This window comes from Cygnus olor, chromosome 5 (genome assembly GCF_009769625.2).
Source record: "Cygnus olor isolate bCygOlo1 chromosome 5, bCygOlo1.pri.v2, whole genome shotgun sequence".
Classification (NCBI taxonomy): domain Eukaryota; kingdom Metazoa; phylum Chordata; class Aves; order Anseriformes; family Anatidae; genus Cygnus; species Cygnus olor.
Window position 1 is genome coordinate 2,561,928 of NC_049173.1, and position 12,857 is coordinate 2,574,784.

General features: G+C 48.7%; 1 long non-coding RNA gene across 1 annotated transcript; it reads right to left on the minus strand.

Annotated features, from left to right (window-relative positions):
• Window positions 1-426: 426 nt before the first annotated feature.
• LOC121070992 lies at window positions 427-11,103 on the minus strand. The gene is made up of 3 exons (XR_005820331.1): window positions 10,988-11,103; window positions 9,504-9,645; window positions 427-1,027 (listed from the first exon to the last, which is right to left on the minus strand). It is a non-coding gene; the product is annotated as an uncharacterized LOC121070992 (long non-coding RNA).
• Between the last annotated feature and the right edge of the window lie 1,754 nt (window positions 11,104-12,857).

The window sequence follows — 12,857 nt, forward strand, 5'->3', positions numbered from 1 at the left end:
ATCTACCATTTCCAAATCTCTTGCTTTATTATCCTTGTTCAAGAAGGTCTTAATATTTAAGTGATTTACTGATCACTTAAAATGCCAGCCTACCCATTAGAAGGTACATTTCACTATGCATTGCCTAATTTTATAGTACATTATCACTTTATAAACAGACACATTACTCTGAAGCATTAATTAAACCTCTTTGCCCATTATGAACTCCATTTGGAAGACAACAACGTAACCAACGGCTCGTCCTGATGGATGGGTCTGAGACTCCACTTTTGGCTCACACCAAAGAGCTTCCCGAAGAGTGGTGCTACCGGGGAACATTACACCATGGAAAGCAGTGATTTGTGGAAAGAAAGTTTAATGAATAATACATGGCATTTGCACTTCAGCAACCCAGTTTGCTAAACTATTTTGCATCAATAACCTGGTACTAAAAGGCTCTGTTTATTACTGCAAGCCTCTAAGGCTTTTTGAAATAGAATTACATCAGCCACATTTATAATACTTAAAGTTTGAAGCAAACTGCAGCTTGTTATATCACTGGAGAGAGTCCTCTCCCAGAAACATCTTCTGAACACATCTCTAGAGAAACTTTGAGGCTTTTCATGTTTCCAGCACACAAGACGTTTAGTGCAAGGTTGGACAGGAGCGGTCCATCCACCATCTCCTTACTTTTTTCTCCTGGATTGGAAGTCCTCGGCACTAACACTCAGGATGAAGGAAGACTACCTCAGAAAGCCATCAGTAAGCACAGCCTGTCTCCTCGTTAGGCCTTCTACATGAGATTAATTCAACCTTCCCCTCCCCTCCTAGCACCATCACCCCTGTTACCACCAACACTCAGAGTTTCTTGCAACACAGGTACCCATCCCACAGGCTCAGCCCATTTCCACCATCTGTGGGCTCCCAAGGCTGGAGGCAATCCTAGACTTCATGCCTTACTGCTCCCAACTGCACAATGCCATCTTGCCCTGGAGCATCCCCCTCTTCTGATCTTCTCCAAGACAGATAGCCTGATTTAGGAGATGGCCTGCAAAGAAATAAAAATCCAGTTCTCATTACTGGCTCTTGGGTGTTTCAGTCTTTACATATTTTCTTCTCAGGTGTGCATATCCTGAGTTATTTTCTCAGACAGCCCCCTGCTGCATCACTTCAGAGGCCATGACAGCCACTGCACGATCCGAGCATTCAGGACAGCATCGTGCCCTGCTGCATCTTAACATCCCCATTAGGAAGTCAACATTTACCTACAGTAACACTGCAGGTGTATGCACAGTTGTTCCCTATATTTAGGATGGGAAATAACCATGGTTTCTCAGGTACCACTGTGTGGAGCTGACTGGGAAATGATTTAACGGTGCCCATTATAACTGAAAAAAGCCAAAAAGCTATTAAAGGTTGTAGAAGTGCTGTCACAGCTGGAGGACTCTTGGCTGAGCTGAACCAAAGGCCACCCCATATGGACTCGATTTATGACGAGCACAGATAATGCCAGGAACAGCAGCACATGCACCAGAGGCAGAGCAAAGCTTGACTTTGACTCATTGGAAACTCAACCACCACGCTGGGCACCTCACCCTGCGCCCGCAGAAAGCAGCCCAGAGGGCTCCCAGTTAGCAAAGCCAACTCTCAGCTACACCCAGAGCTCCATGCAGACCTGGAAGAAACACAAAATGCATTAAAAGACGAAGGCAATGCAAGCGGGCTGGCAGCTCACATTGCTTGCCAGCTATCCGTGTTCCAGAAGAAATGAGCTGACAGAGAAGGATGTGCTGGCAAGGCTTGACACAGACCTCAAAGGAGGTGGCTGAACTTTTCTCACGGATTTGTGTCTCGCACACGGACACTGGGCAGAAGCACGTGCATGGAGCACACAGAAGCCATCCCACCGCCTTCCCCACCATCCTCACTGCTCTGGGTCTGGGTGCGAGATCACCAGCTGACAGGTATTCACAAATGAACCCTCTTAACACAGAAATCTCCCCAGGGGCAAAGGGAACTCATTTGGATTCAACAGGAGAGCTATGAGAACAGCTGCAGAAAGTGATGGCTCGGGAGGGAGCTGGAGGCTTGGAACATAGATAACGCCGGGGGACATTCATCTTCTGGCAATGAGAGGAAGACACGGGGGAACAGAGCCAGGCTGCCATGGAGGTGGACAGAGCTGCTCCAGTGCTCCCCAGCCCTCCCATAGGCACCCCAACTGGTCAGACCCACACCAACCAGTCCTACCAGCACCCCAAGGCTTCCTCCAACCTCCCAATGTGTACAACCTGCCACATCAAAACAACCGAAGTAGAATAAAACTCCCCTCTTTTTTTCAAGCTTTATGTTTACAATGCAAAAAAAAAACTCCAAATCACAAATTGCAGCCCTCTTTCATCAGTTACATAATTACTCTGCTGCTGCTAATTAGCAACCGACTATAAGCATAACTTTTATCCCAGAAGCCGTCCCCTGTTCGGAGCAGGGCTGAAGGCACAACTCAGCACCACACTGGCGCTCAGACCAGGGCGCTGAGCAGCCCTGCGGACACATCAGCTGCCTGCTGCTCTTCCCATATTCAGAAGCTGTTACAGGGGCGAGCCAAGAGAAACACAGAGCAATGTTCAATAGAAAATTAGGAGGAAAAGCAAACACTTAGGAAAAACCCGCTCAGCTGCACAAAAAAGCTTACCTGGGCCAAACAGTGACAAATTGCTCTCCCCGCTGTCAGACCTGGAGACCTTTTCAGCAGAGATAGAGGAACACGCTGAGAAATGCCAAGTTATGCTCAGCAGAAAGATCTGGGACTGATGCAATTAAATCCCTAAAGGTCTAAGGGTAAATATAGCCACAGTAATGAAGGGGGACATCGGACTCCAGATAATTAAATGTTCATTTTGGTGCCAAGGGGATCAGAGTCCAGAAGCAGAAACCAGGATCCTGCCTGCAGCCAGCAAAGGGAAGGGCAGTGGGGAATGGAGCAAAGCAATGGCGAGGACAGGGCCAGCCTCACCCCCAAAACACCCAGCTCCAAGAGGCAGCACAGTGAACGGAGGGCAGGTGGGAGGAGGTCTGCAGGGACCTCACACCATGGAGCAGGAGCAATGTTTGAGGGGAAACGACAGAAATCCCACAAACGCCATGCGGCATCATACCTCCAGTTGGCACACGGGGAAGAGCACAATTCCCCGCAGCACACTGCAAGCAGCTGGAGAAAACTGGGGATGTGGAGGAGTTTTCTCATTCCCAGCGACAGATGTCAGAGGTTGCAGTAATGCATGGAAGACGGACAGCTTAAGAAGGCATTTAGCAGAGGTGAGGGACAGGAACATCACTAATTGGATATTTCAGTCACAGGTGCATAGCCCCGGAATTTCCTGAAATATTCCTTCCAAAGCTCAATGTAATTACAAAGGGTAGGCATTGTTTGCTACAAAATAATAATAATAATAAAAATAAAACACAGATCCCTGGTAGTTGGATGGTGGTATCGCCTGAGCATCCTGAATTACCCTTTTCCTTAGGCTCAATGCCAAGACTGTACCCTGGGTTTCAAAGTGAACTCCAAAACAGAGATTTAACTTCATCACCATCAGAAGCTGGGGGCTTCTTCATTGTGCAAGAATATAAGACAACTGTAATTTCCTTTCAGTGGGGGGGGGGGGGGAGGGGGGGGGGGGGTAAGGCAATGGGCACTGCTGGATTTGGAACAAGTTTCCAAGGAGATTTTTCCATCACTACATGAAGGGTTTCTGCCAGCCATTGCCTGCAGTGCCTGAACCTACAGCACATCAACAGCATCTCCTTCCCAAATAAATAAAAATTAAAAGTATGTAAAAAAATTAGGAAGATACTATTAAGAGAGGAGAGCTTCCACTGCAAATGGGCATTTTAACTGAAATGATGAAAAACCAAATTGAGAAAAAAAACGTATGGATCAAAGTCATTGAAGATTAGTCATTAGTGACCACTTCAAGGAAAGCAAGTCATCAAATCACCCCTTTCTTCCCCCTCAAAAAAGCAATCTTGGGCAAATGGGGATTTTCCTCCCCGAGCACCCGCCGGCACCACTGAGCACGGGGCACAGAGCAGGCAGTGACCTCTACCAGCTGCCTGCTGATTCTTTCAAAGGCCCCAGCCTTCAGGAGCATCCACTGCCTTCAGAGGGGCCTTGAGCATCAAGTGTGCTGCAGAGAGCGGCCGTGGGGCAAAGCCAGAGCTCACTCAGAGCTGGGGCACACCTGCAGCCCTTACACCCGGCCCTTATCAAGTGTGCCAGCCACTATTTACAAAGTCACGTCACTCTGCTGCGGCCTCCTCTCAGAGGGTGCACGGCCACAAGACAGACCTTCCCGAGCCGGCAGCGAGGTCAGGGTGAAACACCCTGAAACACCAGCAGAAAGGCGATGGTTTTCTCCTCTTTAAGAATTCAGCATCTAGAAACGTGCATGGAAAGGGAGCGCTCACAGCAAGGCTCCCGGTCTGTACTTAGACTAATTACTTGCATCTTAACTACTTCGCAAACCCACAGAGAGAACCAAGTTAACTATTTCCCCATCTGAGGCTTTATTTTATTAATGAAAGCACTGCCAGAAGAATGACATGTTTGTTTTAATGATCCTGTTCCCCTAATTTACACAGGGCAGTCACTCAGGCCCTGTGTAGATTTGCAGATCAGCAAATGAACCTTGTTAGTGTGTATGTGCAGCTCACGCGGGCAAAAACACTAACTAGCTTGATTTGCTGATCAGCAGATTTGTGAGATATTTAAATGCCTGTACAGCTCTCATTCATTAAAGCAAACCTAATGATTTTCCTATCATCATTTTCACACCACCCCTTACCCCCCTACAGAAACAGTGGCTGTAGCAGGTGGTGGCTCAGTAACATGACAACTCTGCCAACACAGAGCCATGGGACAAAGACTTCAGCCTGCAGCACAGCAGTAATCCTGCAGCACCTGCACCCTGTCAGAAGCACCAAGAGGCAAATACGGGCCCCACACATGGCTCAGCCCCACCAGCACCTGCCAACTACCACAGGAAGGCTCTTGAGGATGCATAGCCCAGTTTATACACTCCTTTACACTTTCCTCTATTCCTTGCATACTCTGCTCAATGCTCTTTGCAAGCTAGTTCTCCTCCATCAAACCTCTAAACTTATATTTTTAACTGTGAGCGTGCAGCTTCCTTCAAGTACACAGCCTCAGGTGGTAATCTCAGCCCTCCACTTTTATCCCAGGTATATATCTATCACTTACATTGTGTGAGCGGGGGGGGGGGGGGAGGGTGAGGGGGGTGGGACAGGGACAGAACTCAGAGCCTTGCAGAGCTCCAGCAACCTCACTTCAAGAGGCAGAACCTGGTGAAAAGGTAAGAACTCCATTAGGGAAAGCTGCAACTTCCCAAACAGGCAGGCAGCAAACCTGCACAGAGAGAGGTGGTGCCAGTCAGAGCAGCAGTTGGGAAGGGTTTTTTCTTCCCCGGAAAACAAACAAAAAATTAAAAACACAGACACTGAAGATATAGGTAATCAATATGAAAAGATTTTCCTGAAATTGTGATTACACTTTCTTTTGCTGTGATGCGTCCCACTCTTTTCATGATTTATTTCCTCGAATAGTGAAAAGTTTTGACCATGGGGAAAGCATTCCCCGCATCCAGAGCTCTCCTCCAAAAGCATCGCTTTTTAGCCAACAAGAACAAAAAATAGCGACGCAGTCTCACCTCGTGGAGCTCCACACAAACACTGCCTGAGGCTGCCCAGCACAGCAGCTCCACCCCAGCGCAAGAGGACTGTGCTCTTAGAAGGTACACATCCGTCCCATCCCTCCTGCCTTCCCCCGGCTTGCTCACAAGCTCTCCTGCCCCTTCCAGGCTGCCTGTGGGAGCCTCAGCCTCCCCAGGTCCTCACCTCCACCTCATGTCCAAGGCCAGTGCTCACACTCACACTGGGCATTTCCCCAGGCTGCTCCAGAGTCTGGAGAAACCAAAGCCAAATCCCCTCCCCAGCCATTGGCGGGTGCTCCATTTGGCAGATATCTGGGCAAACCAGACGGATAAATACCCATAAAGGACACTTAGCTCAGCCCCAGCATTAGCAGCTATACCTTGCACACAGATGGCATCTGAGCAGGCTTATTTGCAGAAGCACACAGGAATCGGTCCTGCACAGAGCAGGCTGGGTTTTGGGGACCACGGAAACCATGAGTGAAACCTGAGCCCCAGGTTCACATACGCCTTGGAGCAAATATACAACAGCTGTATCTGTGTTAGTGCTGTCAGGTGGGCTGAATGCCTGTCCTTGCCCTGCCTCGCCCACCTTTCCCTTCCCACCTTCCCTTTCCTCACCCTTCCCTTCACCCTAATTCCATTCTACTGGATCCTCACAGACATCCCTTCTGCAAACCTTACCCAAACGCATGCACAGTCAGGATGGAAAATAGTTGTGCAGCTCCCAAGGAAAAGAAAATTCCCAGTCCCCAGAGAGAAAGAATATTCATGCACAAAGTGTTCTGGTTACCACAGGGTTCATCAGCCCCTGACGTGGCATATCGGCAGGGACAGTGGTGTGGGCACTTCTTGGAGTCATTTCACAGATCCCACATCCCTGGTTGGTCTGCAAGGAGTGGGCACTACAGAAATTAAAGTAGAGCATAAGGAAAGGAAAAACACCCACCAGCAGACACCAGAAGCAAGCAGTGCCTGCACAGGACGCTACCAGGCTTTAGGTCCAACCCAAACAACTAGCACTTTTCACACTTATTTTGAAGCAAGCCTTCAAGTGAGCAGCAGCAATACAGCTGGTCACACATCACCACTGTGAAATGCACTAAGCCATTTGATTTAATAAATGATGCAATTACAATTATACATATTAAACATGACTGGCCGGTGTACAGCCAGCTCCCGAGCAGCGTGTTTCAGAAAAGCTGCTCTGTCAGCGTACACCAGGCGAGATGAATTAACCAGACACACCGAGTGTTTCTATGGGGAAACACAGACAAGGCACATTCACGTGTCCATCTCTATTAACTCAGCCCCTGCTTGGATTTCTGCCTTTGTGCCAGGAAATGGGATTCCTGCAAGGGAAGGCACAGAGCACATCACCGGCAGACACGGGTCTTCCAGTGCGTATACCTCGCTCATACAATGCACATTGCTAACAGAAAGTCTTGTGACATCCCTCCACCAGCACTGCACTTGGTTCTTTTAGGTACTGAGGGGCAAGAGATGCCACATGGATAAGTGTAAATGTAAAGAGGGACTGAAAATGCACTCTCCTTTTCCTGCCCCAAATATCATATCTAAATGAACAAAAGATTTTTTTTAATGTCCTGAATTTTGCAGAGATACAGATATGTAGGTATAGAGCACAAACCCCCATGAACAAATGCATCAGCCTCCTGCAGAAGCAAACTAGAGATAAACAAAAAACTTGTGCTATAGACTTGCACCGGCCCCTTGCCACTTGCTTACTGTTGCTGGGTGCATGACCGCTGTCCTAGTGGTCAGAAGTGATCAGGGTGATTGTGGTGGTCAGTGGGAAATGGTCTAAACCCTGAGTGGGCCAGCTTAGCTTGCGTGGCTTTAAGGAACATTTGGCTCTTCCACAGCCCACCTCTTCCTCCCCTGGGTCAGTTCCTCTCACTTGATCCAATGATTTCAACTTCTGAGCCACAAGTCCAACAGAAAAGGAGCCCCAGAGCTTGTCCCTTCCTATAGCCCAGGAGAACCCACCCCGTCAGTGCGTGGAGACTTCTCCCAAAGTGGAGGCCGAACAAGCAGATGCTCCCTTGCCTTCAAAATAAACAGCACTAAAATGCCAGCAGCTTGGGTTGCCCTGTTTGCTCAGGGTTTGGTTTTGTCTCGTGCTCCATCTGGGTCCCTTGCGCTGCTCCCAAGAGGCACTGTGTCAACATGTTATATTTGGGCATGGGGGAAAAAAAAATAAAAGTGAGCCGCCCCTCTAGAATTCCTCCGTTTGCCATTTTATCATCTTTAAGAGCACCTACTTCCAGATGAAAATGCAGACTGGCATGAACTGCGAGCCTTCCCTGCTGCCTTCTGTTCACTCCTGCTTTGCCAGGAGAGATTATGTCCCTGGACAAGCTGGAGCTTCACACCTGCAGCAGACAGCCCCATTGAATCAGTCCTTCCCAGGCTCGTTTTAGCCATTTGCATTAACTTTTGGCTTTTGTTTACAAGCCCATGGTCTGGGTCTGACAGATCTATATTTACCAGACTACATTAGGATGCTGTCGGATTATTTCTTTTTAAATGGAGAAATAGGGTATTAAGAATTATTTTAAACAAGCGCCTTGACAAAAATATCATTGCACTTCTCTGCAAGGGACTCAGTGCCATCCCCTCGTGGCAGTGCTGCCACTTTGCAGAGTTCTGAAACCAACTGCGCCCACTCCAACTTCACCCCGGTGCCCCCAATCCCAGTAATTACTGCTGCAGATCTCCCTGTCCGCCAGCACACTGTGCAAAATGAAAAATATATTTCTGCCTCCCAGCCCAAAGCTTCCTCGCTAGCGGCCAGCAGCAAAAATCCTCATTGTGGAGCGGCACAGAGCCAACGCGCACCGAGCACTGCAACGTCGCGCGCAAACAAGGGACGGAGCTAACTCGATTTTAACAGCACTGGACTGAGAAGCCCAAATCTAAAAAAGGGTAAAATAGACAGAGAAGGATAGCCAGTTGTCATAGCAACAGTGAGATATGAAAGCAAGAGCTGATGGAACCTTTACAGTTATTTAAATGCTTATTATAACATTATGCAAAACGGATGAGTAAAGAAAGCGGAGAGGTTAACGTACTTATAAGAGAAACAGTCATCGTGGGATGAGCAAGGTAACAATTTATAAGTCAAAAATAAGGCCTTGTTTAAATAGAGACATTTGAAATAATGATATAATTATGCCCTCTTAAATTAAGAAGGGAAATTTGTTTTGAAGAGTAGAAGAAGGAGGGGATTCTTGTTGGGCCACAGCGCTGGGTGCTAAACCACAAGTCCTCCTCCAGCATTTGCCTTTCATGGCCCTCAGCCCCAGAGGGATGGCTCGGGGCGAGGCAGAGCCATTGCACCTGCGAACCAGCTTTTTTCCTCCTCTTCCTCATCAGTCTCCCTGTGGGGCTTTTAGTTTTGCAGCAGCTCCATTTGGGTTCCTACTTTTCCCTCCAGGGCGCGCTGTGCTCTGAGCAGTGACACAGCATGAGCACAGGTCCCATCATGGCAAAGCAGAGATTTGGGGACAGAACTTGCTCCGAAACTCATTTTGTGCAGAACCAAGATATTGCCACACATGGGCAAAGGCAAATCAAGGCGTGTCAGAACAAGCTCAGCACCCACAGAAACCTGCTATGTCCCCCTGTTTTCCTGCTCACCCAACCCCTGTATAAGCTCCACGGGCCCTACCTCCACCTCTCATAGGGCCAGAAGGATTTATTACCCTTCTTCCTGGGAAGAAAGGAAAGAGATTCTTGTGACTTACCCGTGTGGCCCCCATAATTCACCCAGAGCCTGGATCGGGCCAGCCTGGTGGGGACTTTCTTCTGGCAAGGCAGGCAGGAGCTGAGCAGTGTAAATCCCAACACATCTGTGCCCGGGTCTTCAGGCTCAGCTCCTTCCTACAGTCATTTGTCAAGCGCTTTTCATCTGAAACATGATTCTAGGATTCAATTACTTTATAAAGTCAATATTTTAGGTCACAGCTTATGCATCAACAAAGACATCTCCTGGGATTCAAGCTTAGCGCGATGCAGCTCAAAGTAATGTTCCCTGCACTGCTCCAGCTAAAAAAGTCGATAAGGTGCGTTTGTTCCCCCCACATTTCACTCTCAGAGGCTGCAAAATTATTGTTCACTTTCATAAATTTAAAACATCAAGAAGGAGCAAGCATTCCTGGCCGCATTATTTCCAAGGAGATAAAAGAGGATTGCTCCCCTGCTTCCTCTCCACGTTCTTGGCAGGTTTTCACTCCCGCTGAGCTAATAAACAGGCTCCGGTCAAAAGATTTGCTCAGGATGGGTTTGCCCACGGGAAGGGTCAAAGCAAGGTCTGGAGCATCACCGAGCCCCCGTGCTGAGATGAATTTCTGGTATCAGAGGCGGATTTTCAGCACTGGAGAATCACCAAGCACCCAGCCCGTGGCCTCAGTCTGAACCCCCCAGCAAGGCAGAGCCCCAGCTGTTAGCTGAGGTGTCCCAGGAACATGCAGAGGGGCCAAAGATAACCCAGGGTTGGAGACAACAAAAACCTGAAGAGTTTGGGCACAGGGGAGAGGAAGGCACTCTGCTGAAGACCAAACCTTGCACAAGGAACCAGAGCATGGCACAAAGCAGAGGTGTTAACGAGGGGAAAATATCAGGATAAGCTGGTCGCAAACACCTTCAGGCTGGAAACCAAGAGAAGGTTGCTAATAAACTAAAGGAGAAAGGCTAGGAGAGCTCTTTTGGTGAAGGGGTAGGAGAGAGGGAAGACATCTGCCTGGTTTTTGGGTGGCTCTGGATGGATTAGGGAAGGTGGCGGGCACAGCCCTGCAGCAACAGCAGAGAACAGGAGCTGGAGCTTCCCACCCCCTGCTCCACTATTGCAGCTTTGCCATCAAGCAGTACAAACATAACTCCTCAGGACGTTAATTAAATGCTTCAGGCAGTCTAGGAATAAAAGTTCCACATTTTGTTTAGGATGGGGGCTCTGTCCCTCCTTGTTATGAAACTTAGCTCGATATTAAATTAAAGACTTCAAATTATTTTTTTCCCCCCCGAAATCATCCAAACAGTAAATTTTGAGTCTTTGTTTAACAGGCTATCTATTGATCTTTGCCAAGGCCACAGCACTTCATAAATCTCCACTGAAGCCAGAAAAACATCAAAAAAAAAAAAAGAGGGGATTAGAAGTTAATGCAATTCAGATTGCTTTCTGAGAAATACTTTCAAGCCCAGAAGCATATTTTCAGCAAACAGACTCCAAGGAAGCCCTCCTGCTCAGCACTCACCAAGGCCACGATGCTCAAGAAGACCCAGGAGCACGACTGCACCCATTGCAAGCTCGGGGCTGGTTTTCAGCTGGCCCCCACCACCCCTGCTCTCCTGCCTTGAGGCTCAGTGGGGAGCAAAACCGTGGTAAAGGTGCCTTTATGCCCTCAGAAAGAGGAAGAGCTTTCACCACCAATATTCATCAGGAACGTTCAATTTGAGCTCCTTAGAAAGGGAGAACTGCTAATTAGCTTAACAGCTAATGAGGATTACCCAGCCTGGGCACCTTACTGGGTTTGCTCCAGCTGGGGCTGGGGCTGAGCCCCCTGCTGGTGCTGAGGTGGCCAAGGGAGGTGGTCAGCCACCCAGGGCATCCCCCCAAAACTACCCCAGCCCCAAATCAGCCCCAGCAGGAAGAGATGGAAATCCTCTGGCCCTGCAATGGGTCTTTGTACAGGTTTTCAGACATGCTTTAGTAGCTTGTTATCACCAAACAACCATGGAAGACTATTCAATTAACAGAAGTTAGTAAAATGAGAAGACCAAACAGTAGCAGCACCAGGTTTAACACCAGATAGCACAAACACCCTCCTTTGACACTCCTTACCCATTGATAAGGTTTGATAAAGCTGTTAGCTTCACAGGCATTTTCTGGCAAATGAGCCATAAAATAGGAGAGTTTAAGTATTATCCCTAAATGGCAAACCTTCCAATTATGCTCAAAGAAAAATTACTACATCCTGCTAATTATAGCATCCATGGCTTGGGTTTGTTTGAAGAGAAGCGCACTTCATTTAAAATAAATACCAATTTTGAAAGCAAGATGGGGGTGCGGTGAGAGAAGAAGGGTAATGGGAGATGAGAGACCTGGCATGCCTGAAGCGACCACATGCGATGGGAACGTGCTGCAGCCAGTGAGGGGCACTGTATCCATCCCGCTGGGACAGCCCCATCTCCAGCATCCCCTTTAAACTGGTCCAGAGCTGGCAGCCAGCCTCCCGAATTACCTCCGGGATGCAGCACATCCTCACAGCTCCACCCGCATCCCAAAGCCGGGGGTTCTCCACCTGCTGCATCTCCAAGATGGGTCCCACAGCCAGCAGGGCGGTGGCAGCAGCAGCGGGATGTCCCACGTGTGCCAGGATCTGTCACGGTTTGAGGGATGCTCTTCTCCTGCCCTGTGGTCCCTGCTGCCATGGGTAAGATGAGAAGTGCAGGTGGAGGCAGATGGAGTCGTGTGTCTGCAGGTGGAGAACGCCCCTCGGCTGCATTCCCCACCTGGGGCAGGGGTTCTGCAGGACAAGGGTGGGCTTCCCTTGGCGTGACATGATAGAGGCAGCAGGAAGAGTCTTTGGGGTTAATTCTCATTAGAAGAATTAATTTAAAAATAAAACTTTTTTTTTGAAAACACGCAAGATTTCAGTGAGAAGAAGCAGCGAAGGGGAAAAAAGCAGCTGGAGTAAGGCGCGAGACCCACTGCTGCCGATAACAGCACTACAGCATGACCACGCCAGGCTGAACCAAGACAGGGTTTTGGTTTCTCTTGTTGGTTTCTCTTTCTCCCGTGTCCTGCCCCACGTTAGCCCAGGCTGCAGGGAGGCAGAGAACATTGTGCCATCCACCAAACGATCTCATTCACCGCGACTCGGTGCCTTCTTTTGAACAGCATCGAGGCCTTTGGCCCTTCGCTGCCACGTTCGTGCAAAGCTTGTGGACCGCCAAGGTGTCAGGAAGAGCTGCAGGCTTGACAGAGGAGAGGTGAAAAGGTTGAAAAGGACCGGTTTCATGAAACATATAAAACATCATTTTGGGGTAACATGCTGGCTCTTTTTGGTTACAAACAGTTGCACTTTGTCAAGAGGTCAGAGGAGGGCCTGTGCTGGGCTTCGC